We start from the raw sequence: 26,117 nt of genomic DNA, 5'->3' as shown, positions 1-26,117 counted from the left end.
AGGTCATCAAGAAAGATCATTTTTGTATACCTTTGTCCTCTCTAGATAAAAGCAGGGCTGATACATAAGAATACTGCATTGTAGCTTCCTACAACTACCATTCACATACAAATCACTTCAAAATTGTCACAGGCTTATCAAGATGATGCTGACAAACACAAATATAGCTGCAATGCAAACAGTATTCTGTACTTATATCTAATTAAATGCTATGTTTACATGATGTAGGCCCATTAAGTTGAGTCTTAAGTATTCAATTAAGCAGAAAATAGCTCACTGACGTTCTTCACTCTTCTTGACAGATAATTGTACTATAAATACAGTATATGATCCCACAGTGAACATTGCATATTGGTAAATTCATTCAAGAAGAGTATCATCCATGCTTTAGCAGCATATAAATAGCAGATGGGTCCCAGAAAACTTATTATATCTTGTAGCCATTCACATAACAAGTACATTTACTGAAAATACAGGTTTTAGCTTGAAAACATTCAGTACTTAAAACTCTTTGCCCATTAAAAAGAACTCTATTTTTAAACATCTTGTAATTTTACAGAGCACTTCAATAACACAACATAAACTAACATTATTGTTTGGATTTGTTATTTTAGCCATGGTTACCATATTGAAGAAAGGAAGACATCACTATGAAAGTTAAGCAGCAGATGAAGTTTGTTTCAGAATTGGTGTCTGTCTGATTATTTCAAGCTATGCTTTTCAACATAAAGACATTAAATAAAAAAAGGATAAACGATTGTTTCAACTTCAATACAACTGTGCTTACACTAAAGCAGTATGCAAATAAAACATGTTTACATGAAATGAAAAATTCTGGAAATCAATATGCGTATCAACAGAAGTAATTAAGAAAGAAGTTAGGAGTAAACACAGTGTGATGACACAACATTTTAAACTGCATGGAAGTTCAGTTGGAGGGACACATGCACAGACTACAGCTTTTTTGCCAAATTTCTTGGTTTGTATTGTCTTTTGAACTTTAGTGATCTACTTCCATCCAGCCTATTTTTCTACATTTTCAAACATTTGAACAGATCTTCTAAACTTACACTGTTATATAGCATAACATAGTCATATTACAAATAAACAAATAGATTCAGAAATAAAATTATTTTCTTGTTGCTTACCTTCCTTTTTGTTTCTCAGTCCCTAAGATTTTCCATTGTCTCATGCTACAACACTACATACAATCGTTTTTCTGACCTCTCAGGTTGGTTTTTTTTTGGGTGGGAGGCATTATTGTGGGAAGGCTATTTCACTTTTATAAAAATGGTAAAGTTTGAAAAAATTACATCTTTCAGATGTAATTTTAATTTGAACTTCACTGAGAACATGAAACACTTACTACTATCATACTGGCACAGCACATTATCTAAGAGAAGGGGGGTTTTTTTGGTTGGCTGGTTTTGTTTGGGGGGAGGAGTCTAGGGGAGCACTGGTCCAGTTTGTTTTGGCTTTTTTTTTTTGTTTGTGTTTTGGGTTGGGTGGTTTGTTTTGGGGTTTTTTTTGAATAGTTGCTTTGGGTTTTGTCTGATTTGGGGGGGGGGGAGGGTTGGTTGGTTTTTTTGTTCACTTTTGTGGGGTTTGTTTTTGGGTTTGTGTGGTTTTTTGTTTGTTTGCTTTTCTGGTGTTTTTTTGTGGTTGTTGTTTTTTGGTATTTTTTAAAATCATGAATCAAGCAGCCCAGTAGGTTATGTCTGGATGCAATAGAAGAATTAACCTGCAAATTCTGGTTTTTTGGTTTTGTCCACTAAGAAAAATATTAAGAAGTAACTACTCTAAGCAACATCATCTAGTCTAGAAATACAGACAAGCACCAATATAATGTACAGAAATCCAGCTATTTGGGAAAAGGGGCATAGGCAGCTAAACAAAGATAATGACTGCAGTTCTAGAAAGTAAATCACATCCTTACTGAAATTCTGAAAGTAATCCTCATCATTTGAGAATATGTATTTGCCATAATAAACACTGGATGCTATTTTTTATAGTGTAAGGCTAAAATGCTTCAGGGTCCTCTGAAAAAGTCACAACTGTGTGTGCGTGCGTGTGTGTGTGTGTAAGTAACGACTCTTAGTAAAAAGACTTTTAAAAGGATATAATTTATGAATCTGAAAACCATAAAAGTATATTCTCGGTTTTTTTTTTAAATTTCTGCTTTCTATATCATATATAAAATTTCATTATCAGATTTTAACTTCTTCATAAGTTTCCAGTTTTACCAAACCTTTCAAACTCTCCTAGTTCTCCAGCTCAAATGCTTTTGAGTAGATATCATAGTCAGACTAGGTCACACTGCTAAATCAGTTTTTTTAATTTTTTAAATTCTGGAGTTTAAATGAGTTGATACTCTAAATTAGGAACATCACAAAAATAAAAAAGTTGTTCAGACTAGCACTTAACTTAGATTTAAACTAACAGAACTCACATACCTGAAAATCAGCACCAGCTGAGCAGTTTGCCTGAATATTGCTCAGACGAATCAAACTACCTTTTTAAGATTTTTTCTAATTTGGATTTATATATACCACAATATAATTTTAAAATAAAATCATATAAAGCCATCTTGTTTCATTGAATATATACAAAATATCTTTCTTTCACCATACCACAATAACTTTTGCAGTGAGGATTCCAGTGTTACATGATGTAGAGGAAAAACATTGAGATGAATAGTTAAGTTGGAGGATACCACCTATGCTGTCAGACCCAAGAGTTTCATTTAAAAGAAAAGCTTTTTTCAGACTTACTGTTTTTAAATTTCTGTGATAAAAGAAAGCACTATCAATCAACATCTGAATCTACTGAAACAGTGATATCCAATGAAAAAACCCAAGTCAAGATTGCAGCATCTAGGTGTTTATATTTTACGAGTTTCTCCTTCTACATTGTGTAGCTAGCCCTGGACTTGCCTATTTTTTCAGTAACTGAACATGTGAAGTCTCAGACTCTTCGAATAGTTCTCACCTATTCAGTAAATATAGTGCCACCTTAATGGAATACAACAGGTTACAACTGACTTGAGCTTTCTGTTAATGTAACTAGCCTTTACCACAGTGACACTTCAACCATCATTCCTAAAAGCAGACACAGGAAGATGGGTGTTTATCTAATGTAGATCTACATCATTGCTTAACAATCAGTGTTTCAATTTTCAACTTGGTCAGCCAGGTCAAAATCTTTAAACTCAAATGTAATCCTCCAGAACTATATCTATTACTATTTTGTGAGACAATTTCTGTCTCTCATCCTAAATCATGTGCTTGCCTATATATTTCTACTTTTCGCATATAACAGTTCTTGAAAACATGAAATCCTGACAGATTGGTATGACATAAAATAAACTTGCCTGGCACTTAACTCAGTTTTATTCACTATCCCTTTTTACACTATCTTCACAAGACATTTCTAAACTTTTCTAAATAACATGTTAGAATTCAAACGATTTAAAATAAGCTATTTTATGATGCATCTTACAAAACAGTATCTTTGTACATAGATTTTTGTACCAATATATATCTTCAAAAAGAAAAAAAAGAGAACTGCTGCACAGTATCTGATAGCTGAATCAAGGGAAGATAACAAACATCAACTTTAGAAAAGCCTTACAATAACTAGTATCCACTCTCCAGTAGTAGTTGATACCACATACTTCAAAGGTAGACACTGCAGATGCAAATAGTAGCCAGTTACAGAATGACCTCCTTTGGGGAAGTCTCTTCTAAACTTCATCAATGCAAGTGTGACCAACCATACTTCTTCCATAATATGCATCTACCTGTGTAGCTAGGGACTTCTATGAAGTTCCAGTATAGATCAATTTATAAAAGAAGCTGAGATTTACAAGCCATTTATAGAGAGCATTAAATACTCTCTTTCCTTGATAACTCAATTCAGTGTTTCATTGTTCTCTCCTGTGTCTCAAACTACAAGACTTCAGAGTCACTCATTCTAACTAGCTTTGTCAGAGATTCAGTACCACAAGTTTTCAAAAGTGTCTCCATTTCACAAAGAGGTTTGCCACTTTGAGGAAGAGAATCTTCCCAAATTCAGACTAGTTTGTCATGAAAAGAAGACCATGACAACTGTTTGTACTCTTGTTTTATTATTACATCCGGCCTGGTCACTACTGGAAATTCAATCTACTGTGGTTGCTAGGAGCCTGTTGCTATGCAACCTAAAAGGGTTATGCAGCGCTTTCAGGCTGAAAAGCATTGAAAACACCACAGGCCTTCTCTTATGGCTCTAACCAGTTTATTTAAATAGATTAACACTCTCCTCAGTCAACCCCCAACTCCCCAAGTTAAAATCTGTGAACTTCAAAACCCTCCAAAGTTTCACTTTCAAAACCTCTTATAGTGGAGTTGCACAACATGGTCTGCACAGATATTTTACAATAAACTTGGACAGAATAATTCATTAGGCTTCATAATCTGGATCATAAGGCAGAAACTTTGAGAAAACAAACCAAACAAAAAAAAACGTAACTAAAAATAGCTTTCAAATGGCAGAATAATACTTACTATTTATTCTCTGTATCCAAAGATGTACAACAAGCCTATAAACTTAAGACTTTGCAGTCAAACTGCTTTCTGCCTTTGTGTGTCTGTCACCTTTACATATTATGCAAGCCAAATGAGACATCTACATACATGTCTGCAGATTCCTTTCTTTTGCCAGTATTTTTGTAAATTTACTGGGGAACGGTTCAGAAATGACAGGCAGAAGAGCTGAATATTACTGCTTTGCTCCACACTAATAATCTGAGGCTGTTCCAGCCTGCACCAAAGCATAAATTGCTCTACAACACCAGAACTAAGTAAGCCGTATTTCCTCCAGCTTGGTCCTTTAATTATTTTGGACTTTGGCAAAGACAGCAGAGATCCAAAGCTATATCCATCTACCATTTTTCTTTAAACAACCTTACATAAGTCAACATCACCGAAGCAAACGAAGCTTGTGGACAACAAGATTCTGTTTACAAAAAACAGAATAGGGCCTTCATTTATCAAATTAGGTGAGTCACCCTGATTGTCTTCACTGATTGCTCGAGAGTAAAAGAGATTTGACCAGAATCTGGCCACAAGGAGCTTAACACCAAGCCTAGCATTTCTCCGTCCTTTATTACAGAAGATAGCTCACCTGTAGGACTGTCCATTCAAGGAAGCTGTACAAGCTGAATGTTCCTTTAGCAAGTAGCAAATTAGCTCTAGGAGACAGTCCTACATTACCAATCTGATTTAAGAAGTTAATGTTTCCCGTAACTCTAGAATTCCTATTCTTAATATATAGTTCACTACTACCACAATTATACTGGAGGAAATAAACACAGAACTGCTTCTCTGTGTTTCCTGTTCAGATGAAAAAAATCCAAATGAATTACATGAAATCGGTAAGCTGTAACTACTGCTACAGGCAAAAAAGCCTGAAGTAATTTTTAAGGTGCTTAGAAAGGTTGCTTCAGCCTTCAGAAACAGTGCATGGCAGTAGGGATCCCGCAGTCTTCTCCTAGTTTCTTCCAGATGTCAAATCACTTAATGTAGATGGACTACACTTGGTTCTACATACATCATATACATGCATACACAGTCACTCTGCATACACATATACTGTACATGTAAATTTATATAAACATACCTCTACAAAACAGCTGCTTCATCCATGAAATACACATACATCCTCCCATCTAAACTAAATGGCATACATGTTATTATCCATACTTCACATTTTTATACATTTTCCATTATACTAGTTCTCATTTTATTGTATCTTAAAAAAAAAAAAAAAATACATATTTTGTTACATAGTTCCTCTCACACATAAGTAGTTTCAGAAGATCAAAGTTTTCAGCAATGCTAAGAATAAGATAGAGGGAAAAAAGTTATTTGCCTGTACGTACTGAAATACATGCCAAATTTCTCTGGAGATTCTGTTTAAAAACGCAAAAATTGATCACATAATCATCTTCCACATACAGATTTCTGACATGACACACTTAGGTCAGTGAAGACACCACTCGGAAGCTATGATTCTCCTAAACTGCTGTCTTACAAATTCATTAAGGTGTTTAGTCCCAAAGTCAATAATTAAGAAATTGTTGTTCCTTTATCCCAAACACTCACACAGCTAATATGGAAGCAGCATGAAGAAGGGGAAGACAAAGAACAAAGGCAGAATCAGTGACTGTAAAAGGCCAAGCACGTAAGACAGTTATCAGGAGAACGGATATAAAGTATGTGTAGAAGAACAGCCATGAGCTGGTACACAAATAAAAGCTAATAGTGAAAAGCAGGGAAGACAGGCTGGAATTAACGCATATAAATTAATGGTTCTCAGCTTTCTGAGAATCTCATCTTTCCTGCTGTAAACCTAAAAAGAATCAAAACCACTTTTGAAGACACTGTCCATACATCCTCAAAATTATTGTAAAATTGGTGAACTGTAGACAAGAAAAAAGCAGACACATTGCAGGTCCAAACTTGTTTACCCCTAATACAAAGAATACAATGACCATAGAGAGTGGTCAGAAATGTACGAAATTTACAATAATAAACCTATCTTTTGCTTAAAATAAACAAGACTAGATATGTTTCTCTAAATTGTTTACAATTCTTACTGAAATCTAATACATTCTTAATATCTTCATTTATCAAAACTATATTCTGTATTCAATCACATCATTTATTATTTGCAATAGGTATTAAATTTTCAGGATTATGAGAGCTGCAAATTTCATATTCACAAATAACAGGAGAACATAAGACCAAGTGGTATGGAACAGTGACCATACATAAATAAAAACTATGCCCTTTCACTTCGTATGTACAAATGGCTGCAAAGTACAAATGTACAAAATACAATGTACTAAAAATTTTGTCAAAATTTAAATGAGAATGTTTATAGTATTATAATGAATTACATGAAAGGAGATGGCATTCTTTTTATATCTCAAAACATAAAAGGATGACCTTAAATAAGACTGGTATATTCTATAAACAATAACAAAGCTAATTCTGTTATAGTTCTACTGAAACCTTTAATTTGTCATTGTACTAATGAAAGTCATAGTCTGAATACTGACACAATAACATTATTGAAATAATATACTCTGAAGTTAAATGAAAATTATGATTGTAAATTATAAAAAGAAAATCTTCATACCTCTGTGTACAGATAATGCACTCAAATACAAAAACAGATTAAAATTTTTCACATATAAAGGATTATGAACATGTATATGACTAGAAAAATATAAAGGATTGCGAGAATCCAGAACAATTCTTAAACCTGAATCCAGAACAATTCTTAAACCTGAATCTCTAAACATACAGCTTCTCATTCTATTAAAGAGCTCTAAACTGAAAACTAATTCAAAACTAATTGAAAACTGAAAACTCAGTCAAAATATTTCAAATCCTAAACCTCAGTTTTTCTTGAACTAAGCAATACCAAGCTAGTACCTTAAAGATGATAATATTTAAAAACTACTGTGGATGAACTGTTCAAAACAGTGAACAAGAAATAACTGTGTGTGGAAAGAAGTGTAGAAAATCATGGCTGTAAAGACCATAACAAATGATGATACTCTGGGATTAATCACACAGATTTTTCAAAGGTTAGCCTTCAATTGCTTTGGAGGCCTGTATGAATGCTTTTCAGGACAGACTGTGACAAACCCGAGCAAGCAGCAGCTCCTTGGTCAGCCCTATTAGCTGTGGGAGCTTGGCTTTGCCATTCCACAAAGGTAGCAAGTATCAATAGGCTCTGCAGAAAAAGCTTAGTATGTTTCAAGTGAGAACACTTCGAAAGGTTCAAAGTGAATTAAAAAAAAACAAACCCACAAAACAAGTAAAAGAAAAAGAAGAAAAGAAGGCAGGGGGGATAAAAACAAAACAAACAAATTAAAAAAACCCAACCATAACTCCAAAACAACAGCAAAAACAACCAGCAACCAAACAAAACCCAAATAACTCCTACATGCCATAATTTTTTTTTCCCCCGAAGTCTGGAGATTCACCTATTCTTAGGTTGCTGGTAAAAGAAGTAGATTCCGAAGTTCTCAATACATATTTTTTCCAATTATATAAAATTGGTTAAAAGAATGTTCCTCAGAATATATCTTTAAAGTGTCAATTTTGCGTACATTGACATGAAGTAGACTAAAGCACCCTGAGAGAAAACTAGAGATAGGCAGATACGAAAGCGAAGTGGCTTCTGGCAAAGAAAAAAATCATTCAGTCCCTGGAAGCAGAGATCAGTAGCGGTAGGCTGTCTATACAATCCGGCCTTGTAGGGATAGCAATATGTCAGCAATGTATGATCCTTAGCAGCCTTGTCCTAGCCAATTATCTCAGGTAAACTGTTAAATATTAAACCATATGCAAGCCAGGCATCCACAAGGAACAGGGTGGGGAGGGTGAAAACTAGCCGAACAGTGGATACTAAACTGCATGCAGTTTAATAACTAAAACAAGTGCCAAAAAATATTGAAAATACATCTGCAATTACAAAACATATGTGAACAGATTATGTTCATATGTGATGATTACTGCCATCAATGTTAATATAGTACGGCAGAAAAAAAGAACATCATAGAAGAAAAAAATGTTGACATGAAGGGAGACTTAAAGAGTGGTGTATACTTCAATTTCCTGTCTAGGAAAAAGAAATAAAAGAAATGAACAATCAATCTTTAAGTACATATACTTCAGAAAGAAAACTTTCAAACAAGTGTTCACAGAGAAATTACAAAATTGGGTACACACATTTAGAAGAAGCTACCTGATTTTAAAATACTGCTTTCTGTCCTAAAGATATCCTTCACGTTGCCCCATTGCCACCTGAATCTTTAGTATCTTTTTAAAAATCTACCACTTTACTTTTTATATATTTAAAGTACAGTAATTTTAAAATTAAATTATCATTTTGCTAATAATGTATTAAAGCTAGTTCAAAAGAAATCAATCTCATTCTGCTTTGTAAAAAATATTAAAAAAAAAGACATACAGTAACTGATAAAAGGATCCATGTCCTTTGCCATCTGAGTATAGCTTTATGCGGTGACTAATATTTCATTGTGCTTATCAAGATGTTTCTTTACTTTTTAAGCAATAAATATTGAAGTTAATAGCAAATCCAGTAATTCTACAGGAAATACATAAGAAATGTATTCTGTTGGAAGCAATAACAAAGAAATACTCTTACTGTAAAAATACTGTTTTACCAAACATGCTTGAAATTCAGTATTACACTGGGCAACATTTAAGATACTCATTTCAACCCTGTTTCCTTTCTCATATGACTTTTTCCAGTATGTTAGCTTTCACAAGCATACATTTATTCACAAGTCACTTTTTATTATCATGGGGTGGGAGTGAGGGGAGAAAAGCAGCTTGATTTTGGTGTCTCACAAAATCATGAAATATTTCCAATGTAAAAACATACACAAATTCATACACACAGAAATAAACCAAAAAACTCTGTTAACTCAAACACACCAAAAATCTCCCACATGGCTTTCTGTCCACCTTGCACTTAAGAGAGTTGCAAACAGTGCATTCTGTTCTGCTTTTTCCAACCTAAGTACTGAGCACCCTAAAAGACAGTGATTTGAACAAAGTCTTAACTTGTATTTCCTGGATGGAAATCCATACTTTTATTTTTGTTTCATGTGTGACCTAAAACTAACCACCCCAACATTTGCGTTTAGATTACAGGCACATATTTACAAATGATACCCTGAAATTATCAAATCCTCCTTACTTAACATTGCATTTCTCTCTGAAACAGTCCTCTAAGCTCTTAGCTAAGATTGACTTTAGAAAGCATGTGAAAACACGAAATTGTGAAATAAAAGCATGCATAATGGTGCTTATTAGCTAGGATTATCTGGCATACCATTTTTCCCCCTCAAAAGAAAAATCAGCAAGATAGAAAAAATAGGAAGTACAGTGTAAAATCAAAGTAGTGAATACTGAACAACAGAGTCACACAGACATAAAATTAGGAAAAGTACATTAATTCTAAAAAAACAAATGATTAATCAATCTAGTACTGTACAATAGTGAATTGTTAACAAATCACTATGTTTATGGCTATAGCACTTACAATACAAATGCAATATCAATAATCGCACAATTGGATCTGAAGCATATTTGTTTGTTTGCTTTCTAGCTTCTAAGGTTACAGTATATTCCTGACAGAAATTTTCATAATATCTGACAAAAACCTTGATGTTTGCGTAATGTAAATTACTTTTGAAAGACAGTTTAATAAAAGATAATGTTAACTGATTTCTATAATTATTTAGTAAGATTTATGAGGCTCCACCCTACTGCACACACATCGAATAACAATGCAAATATGTTCAGTGACAATATTTATTAAAGGTATATGTCATGAACAGCAGAAATTGAATTTGATTTCTAAGTCTTAAAATAAAAATCTATGACTATGTAACTTCCATAATTTCATTGCTTTTCATAATTGCCAAGTAACAGTTAATTAATATTATTAAATGGATATCATAAGCTATCTGATTTATCATACAAGAACATAAATATCTAAACTATGACACATGCAACACCAACACTGAATACTACTTATGGAGTTTCTGAGATATGCTAAATACTATTCTATTTAATTTTCTTCTCAAAGCTCATTGTTTTGCTCAGTAAAACTTGTATCAGAAATTTTCTTGGTGCTCATTTTTATCACTTCCAAAATTCAGGTATGTACCCTACTTGACAGGAATGTTCTTAAAGACAAGCACAGTAGAATAGAGATACTTGAAAAAAGTAATGATTGTGTTATGGTGATGGATCTTTTAGGACATTTCAAGTTTCACTGTGCATTCAGTTATTTAGCTCAACTTGGAAAAGGATTTTTCCCAAGAAAAAATGCACTGCAAACACTTTATGGAAATCTTATGTCCCTCTCCACTGAAATTCTCAAATTCGAGGGAGGTAAGTTTAACAATTTATGAATAAAATCAAAATGCAGGTTCTGAATAATGCATTTGCTTGTTTACACCTTAGTCATTGAATTTGATTGAGACAAGAATGAAACATCTGAATTTAAATAAAGAGATTACTTTCTGGTACAACCTTGATTATCAAGACTGTATCACAATTAGTGCTATATACATTATGTCTCTGCTCATCCTTCAAGCTGTGTTGAGCAACAGTAAGAGATACATTAATTTTGCTATGGACTTTGGCATCTGGATGCCCCAAAGTGATCAAACCCCAGCCAAAAAAAAAAAACAAAACAAAAACAAACCAACCAAAAAACAAACCAAACCAGAACCAGTACAATCAATAGAAGTACTGATCACAAAAATACTTTCACCAATAGCAGTTACTGCCATATACACTTCCTTACACCATTGCTCTTCATCTCCATCATTGCTATTCATTTGATATTTGCATCTACATGATTAAAGGAACATTTTTTTCTAGACAAACACTTCCTTGCAGACACTCAGAAATGATCATCTGTATGGAAAGTATTTTAGATATCCTCATTACTGGTGGAAAAAAGAAAAAAAAAAACCACCCCACAACAAAAAACAACAAACAAACCAACCAACAAAAAAAAAAAAAAAACAAACAACCCAAAACCCCAAACCCCAAACATGCTAACAAAAAAAGACAAAGCAAAAATAAAAAGAAATGAAAAAAAAAACCACAAAAAAAAAACCCAAAAAACCAACCATCACCACCACACCCCCCCACACCCCCCAAGAAGCATAACAGTTTTCAGATTCCTGGCCTTTGTTTCTTGAATAGCACTTACAAACCAGTCAGTCAGCAAAGAACAGAATGCTTCATCAATACCCATGAACTGTTCTCCATGAAGCAAAGAAATATCAAATTAATTTTAATTTTTTAAATAAAATCCAATAAAAATTTTGGTTGCAGTTTTCTTTTTATTTTCCTGTTTTACTACAATGAAAGGATTAAGAAATGAAATTTAAGACCCTAACAAATACACACAAATAAAAGTCCATGGAAATCAACAACTGGGGTTTGGCTTTGTCATGTATTCACCCAAGCTCTTTCCTTCTTGCTTTTTTAGATCCATAGTTGCCGTTTCCTGAAGAGACTAACAAATTAGTTTTTCTTCTATTGCAGCTTTTTATATGGTTGTTACTTTTGCTGCTGCAGGGCTCCAGTGAGAATTCTCAAGGTTTCATTGTAAACTGTTTCATAAGTAAATGCATGGAACCCAGTCTATGTCCAGTCCTAAGTTTGTGAAATCCAGAGAATAAAGTGTTGGACCAAAATAACATAACTGTAGTAATGCACTGAAGGAAAAATGAACGTAAGAGTTCTGTGATCTTAGGGACATCATCTCTTGGGCACCCAAATGATATCTTTGTGATAAGTCTCAGACAACTATTTTGTGATTTTGGCTCTAGATACTATCACTCCTCTTTTACCTCCAGAGATGACGATTCAGCTGCAGGCCTAAGAAAAGGAACTGACCAACATGAAAAAGATGACAAACTAATTACAGCCTAGGAACTTCTGTAAAGTCAGTGTCACAAGAAAAACCATAGTATCATTCAGGTTGCCGAGGATTTCAGGTGCTCTCAAGTCAAACTTCTTTCCCAAAGCAGGCTCAGACTTGGCATCTGAGGGGCTTTATACAGTCAGGGCTTCAAAATCTCTAAGGACAGAGATGACAAAGCCTTGCTTGGCCCCAGCTGCATTGCTGGGCTGTCCTCATAGGGAAAAGGATTTTCCTTATCTCCAGTGTAAAGCTTTTGATTTATCTTGGGAACATTGTCTCTCATCCTTCCACCATGCACCACTGTGAAAAACTGGCTCCATCTTCTTGATGATCTCTTGCAGGTACTAGGCAAAGCTGCTGTTAGGACCATGAAGCTCTTCTCCAGACTGAACCAGCCCAGGTCCCTCAGTGTCTCCTCCTAGACGTTTGCTCTCCCAGCTCCCGACTATCTTAGTTGCCCTCTGCTACACTCCAGTTTACCAACATTTTTCACATAATGGCAGGATGGTGAGGGCAAAACTAAACATGGATGTAGATGTTGCCTAGTAACTCCAGAGAAGGGTGGGATAATAATTTCCCTCAATTTCCTTCCTGTACACTTGTTCATACATTCCAAGAAATACTGCTGATCTCTACTACCAAGGAACACTGTTGGCTCACGTTCAGCTTATTGCCAACCGGGGACCTTAGGGTCTCCTCTACAGCCCTGCTTTCCAAGCACTCTGTCCCCAGCCCATAGTCTACAAACTACTGGCTGAGGGTCTTGTGGAGACCTAGAACAGCTGCACAGGACTGGTATTCCTCTCCCTTCTGGCAAGTAGATTACTGTAAAAGTAAGCTAAAAGAGAATCCTTTCTTCAGTGTCAGCTTTTGTACTAGATTTCACCAAGTAGCACAAAGGAATCCCACGATTACAACAGATAATCTATACATTTGTTGTAAGAGAAAATGCACTAACACTCTGTGTTAACAGACTATTTGAGAAAACACGCTTTATACATAAACAGCAGAGACGTGCAAAACCACCAGTTTTACCCACTTCCATAATGTAATTCCATTTAACAAGGTTGAACCACCTAGATTAAAAGGTGATGCCCTACTAGATGATTCTTATTCCTATGAAATTATCTGCCACATATCTTTTGCTCTTCGAGAAAAAAAACAACAACCAAAGGACACAGCACTGAATGCCCTAAGCATCTTCTGTTCCTTTGGTTTTATGGCAAACTTAACCATTTCCATACTAGTAAATTAAATGCTGTATCTAGAGTATGTAAAAAGTTTTTGAATCAGTACATGAAAGACACAAGTACTTCATGTAGAATATATTTTTTAAAACAGAATATAAGTATTAGCCGATGAAAGCAGATCACTGGAAGTTCAGAAGCACAGCTATAAAGCAGTTTCACTTGTGACTAGGCAGTTTGGTTTATGGAGATGACACAGCTGATTTTATTAGAGGACTTTACATATTATTAATCAACGTGTCTATACCCACTATTAACATCCAATTACAACTTCAAGCCATTTTTAATGGCGAAATCCTGCTATGTTGCTCTTCCTATACAACAGATTTGGACTACGTACATTAGGATTTCTGGTCAAAACTTCCCCCAGACACTCTTTGCTTTGTTATAGATGACCAAAACTTAATTTCTAATCTCCTCTCAGATACATCTGTTTTTCTGCTTTGGACATTATACCTTTTCCAATACTATAAGGTGTGAGAAGAAAATTTTATACTTTAATAAAAACATTAGGTATTTTCAGTACAGGTAAAAAATAAAAACAAAACAACACAAACAAACAAACAAAAAACCCAAATCAAACAACAACAAGAAAACCACCACAAAAACAAAGACCAAAAAAAAAAACAAAAACAAAAACAAAAACCACAAACCAAAACAAAACCATGAACTGCTAGCTCCAGCTTAATCTTGTTTCAGTAGGCTACAGATGGCCAGCCTGTTGATGTTAAGCTTTCAAGAAATTCAGCCAAAGAGTAACCATCCTTCAATTGTGTTCGATAACACAATTATGCTGACACAGGAACTTTTGAGTATCCCAAGCTTATGACTGTGCTGAGGACACAAGTCATTAAAAGCTGCTGAGATTTACAGCACTCGGTTGTCCCAGATCCCAATCATTTAAGCCAGTATATCATCCTCAAATCAAGCAGTAGGAGTCCTTAAAAGGCAGTCCTCCATATGCAAAGCAATCCTAAAACTCACCTTCATCTCAGCTATCTGAAAAACGTTTGTGATGTATAATTTATGACTTAAGACCACGTGAAGACTATGTCTTTCTTAAATGATGAAAGTTGGTCACCACATCACTTATAATCCTGTGCCTAGCTCTTCCCATAAGTCAAGAAATGTCAGTTTCTTCAGAAGTCAATCAGAAAAAAATCTATAGTATAGAAAAGACTGAAGATACTGAACACCTTCAAACCCCATTAAAGACAGAAAACGACTTGGTGTCTCAAATCAGGATCATGGCAAGCAATTTTAGTACCCGAAATTTAAATCTTAGCAAGATCTGCCTCCCCAAACAACTACTGATATATAAGATGGTAATTGAAATCTGAATAACCCAGACCACATAAGTTCATAAGGTCACACTCTCCAACTACTGACCATCTGGATGACTTGAAACAACAGCATGGAAAACCACACACCAAACAGCTGCAATTGAACCGGCATAGAAACACAACCTTTAAAATACTAGAAGCTCTGTTCCACAAAACAGAATCACTACTTGCATGATAAATTATACTACTGCTTTGTATGACCAATTCTAATTCTCAGTCTGTTGTAAATAAACCTTGCCCTTAATTTGGCGTAAGTTCACTAGTGAAGTGTACTTCAGTTACAAAACCTGAACTCTGTGATCCAGCCTGAGGTTTGGAAAGCCCTAAGCCTTTCTTATCTCCACATAATTACACACCCAGTGCACCAAAACCGCTACAAATTTATCTGCCCACTACTGTTCCTTGAAATACCATGTCAGGATTATGCTCCTTACAGTACAAACGAGCTTCAGAGAGCTGGAGAAAAACTCAAGAGAGCAACTCAGGACAGTCTTCAGTTGGAAAGTACCTGGAAAACTGGAAAGAGACAATACCACGTAGAGTTTCACATTAGCTCATTCTCACTTGCCTCACTTCAAAACCTAGAATCTGAGCACAAGAGGATTTCCACAGAATAAGAGAATGCAGCCATACTTCTGTGATACATACCTCTATTCTAAAACTAAGCATGTTTTAATCCCTAAAACAACCATAAGGATGATACAGTTTACAGAAGAGTTTTCCAAATAATAGTCTTCCTAGAAGTTACACAGAATTGCTACTATTATTACACAGAATCAACTCTTCAAAGTCTGCTGGATTCTACTTTTTCCATTTACTAAATCTGATACAAAACAATAAAATAAATTTGGAAGAGTTATTTACTGACTCTTTAGCACACTGCAACTCAGCTGAAGTGGTTTAACATAGAGTGGGCCAAATGAAATAGGAGTGAACTAAATACTACATGCAAACCAACATGTTGACATGACCTTAGCTACAAATGTTCAACAAACTAGGACATGAGTTTTACCTCATGGCTAACAGTTAATTCGGTAAATCAGCTACTATGCAGGTAGTTCAACTGCTCCTCACCAGCCAAGGCTAACGTAACTTTGAATATAGCCAGACCTTCACAGAATCAGAGAATTGTGAGGGCTGCAGTGGACCTCTGGAGATCAGTTAGTCCAACCTTTCTGCCAAGGGAGGGCCACCTAGAGCAGGTTACACAGGAATGCGTCCAAGCAGACCTTTCTGCAGAAATAATCTAAATAGTTTTCATAAATCATATGTTAATTTTATAAATGGGTATAATAGTCTGTGGACCTATAGATATCTAAACGTGAACTTCCTATAATTAACTGTAAACTGTGTGTGATCTGATCATTAATTTAGGGGTTTTAATTAGAAATGTTGAGTAAATTTAGTTTTAAAATGGTGATTATAGAACAATTCTTTTCCTAAAAAAAGATTTTAAAAAGTAAGCACAGGTTTTTAATTAAAGCAAGTAGTTTTAAGGCAAGTTTATTTTCTTTACAAATTCTCAAAGAGACCCAAAGCCATTAACATTGAATCACCGTAATAAACATAGGACGTAAAAACTTCACTAGAAATACAAATTAACAATACTTTGTGTACAGCTACATATTCTTCCTAATGGAAGAACTCCTCAACAAGAATGTGGAGTAGGAAAATAACTACCTTCACTAAACCTGTACATCTACCATCTCTCCTGCTCATGTAAAAAACGAAATATCAAAGAGGTAAGAATACAGCACAGACTTGGGGAGGGTGAAGGGGGAGGGAGAGAGAGAGCAGAAAAGTAGTTGGGGCTTTAGATGGAGAATTCTGAAAACTTTTTGCAGCAGTTAAATAGAAGGTGAATCTTCACATTTCAGACATTTAACATGAAGACAGAAATCCTGACATCTACCACTCGTTCCAATGGCAAGAGAATTACAATTAATTTGTTATTTTTGCTTTCACCTACCTTTAATGAGTAGACTTAGTCCTCCCTAATAAATACTAGTTACTTTTTGCAGTACAACTCATCTAAGACTTGCACTGTCAAAATGCACTCTCAGCTGCTCACAGTGCAGAATGCTACAAAGAGATAGGAAAGAAAAAAAGGTGATAGAATCTCATTTTTTATAGATGAGGCTACACAGACCAGTAGCCGTCTTTGTAAATGCTTTGTGGATAATCTTCAACAGATCACACTGAAAGACACTAGCTCAAATTGGCAATCCTGGTCATCTAATACACTAGCAAGCAAACCTTTCAGATAGCCTACAAATATCCAATACCATTGTCAGATTAATGGAGCTACATAACCAAACAGTGCTCCCTTTCACCCCTTGGATTTTGGTACGTTAAGGGTGGAGGTGGTGTGGGGCAGGAGAAGGAGAAAATCAGACCAAAGTTACTCTGGAAGCAATGTAAAATGCATCACCTGAAAATTCAGCAGACATGAACTAGCTTATTGGAGCTAAATATGTATTTCTGAATTTTAGCTCCACATAAGCATAATACATAGCTATATATAACCTTAACGATTGTATTGTATGTACCTCTGGCTCAGAATGCTGTTACGTTTCTTCAGTTCTTCATAAGGGAAGTATAGGTAAGCAACACAGAAAAAGAAGCTATCAAAAAAGAAAACACAACACCTTGACTGAAGCAGACTAAAGTGATTCAATGGCACCTGAAAAGTGACATACTGAAGCTTTTAACAGATTTGCCAGTTTCTACTTCTACTTTGCAATGTTGTATGATTTAACTACAGTGACTTTAAGTGTTCAAAACACATCCCTGAGGTAGTATGTAAGAGAAAACACAGATTAATTATCACAAGGTAATAAAACAGAAGAGAGAAGCCATTTACTTGGCAAATCCTCAATAAATGCGGCTATGAGTCATTAGTCGTAGTGGTAGCATCCAAAGCCTGAACAAAATCTAAATACATGGCTCTTGCCTCAAAGACCTTATAAACCTATCTGAAATAAGATTTCAATAAGATGAAAATGAAAGAACTAAAGAAACTCTTTCCTCGAAGGAAGTCTAAGAAGTTGATATATACTCAATGTACTGGGTCCATGGGTGGATGAAATGACCTTTAAAAACATGCTAGGTATTTTTTTTCCTCTTATCAATGAATGAATAAAAACCACTCAAATTTAGCAATTAATATATACTCTTTGGTGTTCCCACAGCATTGTTACAGATGCCACTAAAGAATTTAAACAAGTAAGACAAGTCAGAAGTTACAAATTTACAGAGGAAGTCTGAATTGCCAAAATTTAAACTTCCAAGCCTCATTAAAATGTATTAAAATTGTAACACAGGCATTATTATTTTTATTACTTTTTTTTTTTTTAATACAACCGATAGTATAGTCCATCCACTGCCTTTTGATTTTGGGCCACTATATCTGAAGCTAGGAAACTAAAGACAAACAATTTACCACAGTGGAACAGTAAAAACAACCTGCACCTTTCCACATGTTTGCAATGGAAAATTGTACTGCACTAGACACCATTATCCATATGCACAGAAGAAACATTAACTTATTAATCTTATGGTGTATGGAAAAACAATAGATATTATTAAGCTATGGAAGTTACAACAGTGAAATTCTAATCTGTTAGGTTCATATACACATAGAGAAATTTTTGCAATGTAACACAGTGATACTCAAATATGCAGAGGATACTACTTTAATGCTGGTTTTCTTTCATTATGTTTTTTGGGGGGTTGAGGGTTTTAGTGGGGTTATTGGGGTTTTTTTCTTTCCCATAACTGATGATCAGTTGAGAAAGATACCTATCCTAATCAACTAGAGCCCATGTGTCTTTTGCAATTTGGAAGTAAACAGGTAAACTTCAACCTCAGTTTCACCCAGGAAGAATTCCAGCAACAAAGGAAAAACAAAACAGAACAAAAACAACTATAAACAGCAATCAATTTTTTTAGAAAGAATTCAGCTATAAATGTACAAGTTACATAAAATATGAATACAGATTATAAATGAAAAAATATAACCTACAATAAAAGTCACTCCAAAATGCATTTGTTTCTTAAGTAAGTTCATCTAACTTTTCAGATGAGCAATAATTTACTTCAGTAAGCATACACTATTTCAGCTATATGCTATATAGCCATAATTTACACATAAATATTTGGTCTCTTTCAATGAACAGCGATTGTATTTTAAGTGTGTGTGTATGTACCCACACACAGAGATATACTCAGCTATGAACAGCCAATTTCTCCCATGCTTTTTAGCATAATACTGCCAAAATAGGAAGGTTGATATATTGCAATGAACAGAAAAAAGCAGAAAAAAAAATGTAAGATACACTGATAACATATATGTGATTTGAGTATATCTGAAAGATTTTTTTTAGAATTTTCTTTTCTTTTTGTATTTCAAATAGCATAGCACCCTCTGGTGCATCTATTAGAAAGAAAACAACTATGAATAAACACCAGTCATTATTATGAGAAAGAAAACAAGAAAAAAAGAAAAAAAAAAAGAGGAAAATCCTTAGAAACAAAAAATGCCTAAGAATTATTAGAAATCAAATTCCAATTTCATTGCTTCTAATAAAATGTTTTATAACTGGGGAAATTACAACTATTAAAGAACAAAATAATTTTACAAAAGGAAAACTGCAGGCGTGCTAATATGGGGGAAAAAAAGTTTGAAATTTACCCTAAGTTCTTAATAGGTCATTTTTATTAAAAATAATGTTAAACATTATTTAAGAAAAAAAGGTAATTCAGTAAAAAAATGTTTACATCAAGCAATGTATCTGCTCCAGGTTTTGAAAGAAAGCAAATTATTATCACACAGTTGCAAACTGCTAAATTTCACACCCAAATAGTCACACCTCTTTAAAAGTCCAATGAGAACAGAATTAAAAACATAACATGATTATACTATATGGAACACCTCAAACTCTGATATGACATGTTAACTACTGTAACACTCCTACTCACCGGTAAAATAATTTCCTACAAAAGTACATTTTCCTAACCACAAAAGCAGAGATCACCACCTGCTTTAAGCAGCTCTTTTGTAAACCTCTGGAAGTCTCAACACAACACACAAGAACTGGAAGTGACACCTGTTTAAATCAGCCATCTGTCCCTAACAAAGTAGATTTAGCCAAACAGTATATGCACAGCTCCCTAAATTTCAAAAATACTGGGACTGTGAGAAAACAGAAGTCCTGTTGCGATTGACAACGAACGTTACCAGAAATACGTAGATAAACTTGTGGTGAACAGAAAAACAGGATTTAAGCATTAGCCTATTCATTTTAAAAGCCTCATTAATTTTTCAGCTCTCATTATTAGTAATAAAATAAGTAGCTTCATTCATAATTTAAAAACATACTGCTTTTGGTATTGTAATAACATTCATTTAACAAAGAGCTTGATTTTGAAATGGAACTCCAACTACAAGGGCACTTCAGTACCTCTGAAAGCTTATTTTTTATTCTGTATTTGTGATGCACTCACAACATGTTGTTTCAGGTGAAAATAATTTTTAAAAAGGACTTCAAGAGTCATACAACTTATATTGTTAAAAACCTATTCATTTTACTGCAGGTAAAAATACAACTAATTCAGAGTACCTTAAGAGGGAAGGAAACCTTTCATAAGAGGACAAAGTGAAGCTAGAAACACTAGCTAGAAGTGCAATGATAAAAGATTATTGCATTTTAGATACTTGCTTACATTGCAAGAAGAGAGGGAAATAATAACAGCCTTCCTTCTCAATGTAAAGTGTAGTAAATGAAAAAAAAAATTACAGAAATTTATTCTTTAGACAATTTTGTGATTAGCAAACTACCCTATCAAGTGGGAACAAGAAACAGGATAATGCTAACAAAGCCAAACCTAATTATCAAATAAAGCACTCTGACTTTAAACTCCTTAACAGCACTGTATCTTTGATTTCCATTTCATTTACCTACATTACATTACTGAAACAGTTTCTCCAGAGTAGCACAATGTAGGGTTATTCAGTAATAACAGAATAGAGCATATGATCCATTGAGGCTCATGAGGATACATTAAAACACAATTAGACAGTTACAAAGTCTAAGCCGTAAAAACCAATGGGGAAAAAAAAATAAATCAGAAGCCACCTCATTTTCAAACACTGGTTACCATCACAAGCATCAGCTATTTGACAACTGACAGCATTAGGAAATAGAACGCATAATGCAGATCTTGTAATCATTACTATATTTTAGAGAACAAAAAGTCAACACCTTTCTCAGTAAAGTCCGTAACATTAAAGCAGGTGATTACAGTTGCATAATTATTTTTCAAATTGCAGTCACTTTCTAAAGAACATATGGCTAAATAGTACTAAAAAAGTCTTTGTTTTTAGACAAAATCATATACTTTTAATCTGATTTATTAAGAAACATATGCATGTCTCCTCACAAAGTTAAAACAGAAAGTTTGTCTAAGAGCCTACGCATGCACTTTCCATTGTTACCAGATGTCTGAATACATGTTCTGCAAAGAGATTCAACACCTAGGAAGGATTCCATCCCAAGCAGTATTCTGTCCTGCTGTAAGAGGGCTACTCAAGAAAGGCATGGAGCAGAATGAGTATCCTCTCTTCTCAACAACAGTGGATGGCCAGGAAAGATTTTACAACCAATGAATCATATAATTTACCCAATAAAATGACAAATACTTTATGATTTAACTGTGTCATATAACTGATACAGTACTGTAAGTCCCACTGAGAATTCTTACTGTCTTTAGAGCTTATTTAACATCAAGACCTAGAAAATCAGTACTCAGTGGTTTCATCTTTGAGTGAAATCACAAAAAGATGATGATGTAGAAAACTTTGGTCATTACTGAAATAATATATTTTCAAAGTTCTTGCTGGCCCATGAAACATACATAAAAAAAAAAAAAGACACATCCAATATGCCTTAGCCTAAGAAATATTCATATCGACAGTGCACTAACAGCTTAGCATGGTTTTTTTTGATAGCTGCTTGGAAAAATTGCCCATGTCACAATCATTTGTGGTTCAAATGTGAGACAAACAAATATATTATTGCTGAAATTGCAGTGAGAAACCCTGCATTTTATACCAGCTTCTACAGATATAAACCCAGAAAAAGTGTACATACAATTATAATGGTAGGGTTTACATTAAAATCAAGAACATCTTTTTTCCTATTTTACTAAATAAAGCAATAAGGAAATAAATAAGTTATCATTCAGCTTGCCACACACGATTTTACAAGTCTAACGGGAGAGTGCAATATGGATATGGAGATTTTATAAGAGAATTTTGTTGCCATAATAGATGCCAAAAATTCACTGTATCTAACAGAATTTAAGAAGTATATAAAGTATAATTTGGTATCACTGATGACGCAGATCTCGATATCTTAATAAGCAGACACAAAAAGGATGAAGAAAACAAGCATTCTGGATTTTAAAAAAAAAAAAAAAAACAACAAATGTAAACCATCCTCATTAATAACAATTTCCACTACTGCTCCTTGCGAGGTATAAAGTTGCCTCATCCCTCTTTCCCAAAGGTACTCATGAAATACGGTGGCAATTATGAAATCACAAAGACTTTTTTTAGTACTGTTTCTTGTTTTCTCCCTTCTTTGTGTTGCTCAGCACACAAACTCACAGTCAGTATCCTGAATTTCCTGTATTGTGGAGAGTTTAAGGAAAATGAAATAAATTCTCTACAGATGAACATAATTCACTGTGCATAAACCAGATCTGCACATGCACTGGCAGTATGAAAGCATCATTTAAAAAATAATCCCCTGCAGAAGGAGTGCAGAAAGGAAAAAACCCTTTCTGCTCTGTGTGAGTATGGGGGGTGGGGGTGGTACTGAATAAGCAGAAAAACGCTTCACAATACAAAGAAAATACAGCTTGCACTAAAATAAGCAGCAACATTAATTATGAATAAAAGAAAAAAATACATGGCTACATAAAGCACAAAAAAGTGATTGATACGATCGATAGCACAAGAGTACCATTATAAGACACGTCAAGTTTACAAAAATCTGCAACAATTAGTCGCGTCAAATCAGAACAAGGCCCCTGTAAGTAAAAAGGAAAAAACACCCCCTGCCTCTTGGTGTGCTACAGGATCCGCGTCTGGCTGCATCTTTCCTCCCTCCCCACTGTTTTTTTCGGGTTTCAACTAAGTAACCTTAGAATGTGGCCGGAGCCTCGTTCCCCAATTTCTACGTTCCCTCATCCATGCAAACGAGAGACCAAGTAAGATGCATACCCACCGCATCCATGCAATTGTCCTGGAGGTCCCAGAAGCGTGCCTCCGTCCCCATCACCGCCAAGCCACTCTTCCTCCTCACTTCGCACCGCGGCCAGCTCCCCTCCCCGCCCAACAGGCACCCCCATCCCAAGCGCCCCTCTCAAGAACGCACTCCCCACCCAACCGCAAAGTACACCCAGGGACAGCGGGGCGGGGAGTGGGGGGGGGGGGGGGAGGAAAGGCACAGGGGAGAGGGACGGAGACGGGTGGCGGCAGGGAAAAGCGGGGGAGCCGTGAGGGCGACCCACGTACCCCTCGCTGCGCCGAAGCCAACGGCGCTGCCCAAGGGAGCACCCCGGCCCGGATGCTGCGAAAACTGGGGAAGCAGCGGCTGGGGGAGGGAGAGCGGGGGGAGGGCCGGCGTGCGCCCGACAAGCGTATTCACCTGGGCTGAGGCGGGCTGTGGTGGTGTTCCCGCTGTCGTTGCTGCTGGAGGTGGCTGTTGTTGTTGTTGTTGTGGGTGACGATGAGGAAGGGGGTGAGGAGCAGCAGCAGGAGGAGGAGGAGGAGCAGGAGAGGTGCGGTTGTTGTTGATGGGTAACAGTCGCCAGGACTACGGTGACTATGGCGCTTGATTCACAAGGCAACGGTTGCTATAACTCACAAAAGGGAGAGCGAGCGAGGGAGGAGGAGGCGGCGGCCCAGCCAGAGAGTCCCGGAAGAGGCGGGGCCTGCCCTAACGGACGGAGCCGGGCTGCCGGGGCGGCTCCCGCAGCCGGGCCGGGTCCCACGCGGCTCTCCGGCCGCACGGGGGCTGCCGGCGCGGACGGAAGCGCGGAGGCAGCGGCAGCGGAGGCGCGATGGGGCAGCTGGCGGCCGGTGGCGGCGCGGGGCCCGCGGCGAGGGGCGTGGCCGTGCGGGTGCTGCCTGGGCCGGGCCCGCGGCCGCTTGACGCCACTTCCGGCGGGAGGGGAGCCGCTGGTCGGGCTGCGGCGCGCTTGCCGGTGGAGGGCTCTCAGAGCGCCCGCCCGCGGGCAAGGGGCTCGCCGCTGGGCGGGACGGGCAGGAAGTGGGGCCCAGCGGCGGCTTTTCTCCCCCTCCCACCGCCGCCTGTCACAGGCGACCCACGCCTCTTTCCCTCGGAAAATGGCAGCGAGGAGCCCCCGGCGGTGGGGGAGCGACGCGGCTGCCGCCATTTTAAGGCGGGAGTGAACGGCTGCACCCGGGCACGCAGCCGCGTGGCTCAGCGATGGCCCTGTCCTCCTGCGGTATTCCGGTGAGGAGGCACAAGGCCGTGCTGTGGCCGAGCCAAGGCACCGGGGCGCCTGGTGGCTTGCTTGGGTCCCCTTGGCTATGCCGCGCCGACGGGCCGCAGTTACCTCGACCCTGTGCAGGTAGTGGGGCCGAGGTGCGGTGCTGACACGCAGCTGTGAAAAGCGGCTGCTGTCTTTGTGGCAGTTGGTGTCTGTTCATTCTAGATGTGTTTCTGGGGGACGAGTGACGTGGCGGAGCAGGTGGCTTTCTGGATGCATTAATGGCCACGACGGTGTCTCTGTAGTCCCAGTGTACCCCCATCTGCAGCTCTTTACTAACCTGCAAAGTGCCTCCACAGCTCTGTACACAGCTGCTGTTATAGCTAGTAATGTTTGCCTGTAATGTATGTAAGCCACCTAATTTTCTCATGACTGCTTCCTGTGTGCTGGTTTGTATCCTCACATGTTCTGTTACCAGCACATGGTTTAACAATCTCGACACCTTTTGCATACCTGTCACTGTACGTACCTGACATTAGCTTCATGTACCCTATGAGCACGCTACTACACCTGTCCCTACAGGAACAGATTGCGTTAAATTGCTCTTCCATACCACAGAAGTGTTTGCAAAACATTGATTATAGTTTACTGTGATTTTCAGGGCTCCATGTAACCATCACAGCCATAATAACCATTTACCAAAAAACCCTGAAAAATCTGTAAGTATATAAAAATAAAGTCTTTACTGATGGAGCTCTAAGTCTATGACAGAACAATCTTGAATTAATAAAACTGCACTTCTACAGCTGAAGTCCTACTACTTCCAGCTGTGAAACCTGATCTTCTTGAGAAGCTAAACTGGTAACTGCTCTACTGCAGTCTTCAACCTCAGTGATAATCTGTGTGTTTTAATAGCTCACACTTATTTGCAATAATAGCTTTGTCAATCAGAAGCACTAAGATAAGGTACAACTGTAAACGATCTATTGTAATGATAATACATAGCAATGTATTTAAGCAGTCAGTTTGTTTAAAGGTAAAAGATATTTTGATAAACATCTTTTATTCTGTCCAGCAATTCAGGTAGTTGTAGTTAGCTGGTAACATGTTGAAAGGTTTGAGAATTTGTGTTTTCTTATAAATTTCATATGAACGATGTAGAGGATAAAAAAGGTGTTGGACACCAGGTAGTTTTACCAGAAAATTGTTGCTAGAGCAATGTGGCTTGATTCCATGGTAGAGCTTTAGTGACATTGATAGAGAAAGTGTTGATCTTAATTTTTTTTATTTCTTGATACTGTGCGGTCTTTTCTGTAGTGTTGGTTGTCACTGGCATGCTTATTTGCTTGGCAGAATGAATAGGGTAAGATACAAATGTCATAAAGTTGAAGGATAAAAACACTGGGCTGTTGGTTTGTGTTCTCATCATGGCATTTTGTGTTTGTGTGGGAAAAAAGCAAATCTAAAT

At 36.7% G+C, this 26,117-nt stretch overlaps 1 protein-coding gene across 1 annotated transcript in view; it reads right to left on the bottom strand.

Moving 5' to 3' along the window:
• RFX3 (regulatory factor X3) overlaps positions 1-24,090 on the bottom strand; it is a 110,417-nt gene extending 86,327 nt beyond the window's left edge. Inside the window, exon 1 of the mRNA XM_065662814.1 lies at positions 23,842-24,090. The gene's annotated coding sequence lies outside the window, so the exon portion shown is untranslated. The remainder of the gene's footprint in view (positions 1-23,841) is intronic.
• Between the last annotated feature and the right edge of the window lie 2,027 nt (positions 24,091-26,117).

Source organism: Lathamus discolor, chromosome Z, assembly GCF_037157495.1.
Source record: "Lathamus discolor isolate bLatDis1 chromosome Z, bLatDis1.hap1, whole genome shotgun sequence".
Lineage (NCBI taxonomy): Eukaryota > Metazoa > Chordata > Aves > Psittaciformes > Psittacidae > Lathamus > Lathamus discolor.
Note: the sequence above shows the minus strand (reverse complement) of the source record. Positions and strands in the feature narration are given on the sequence as shown.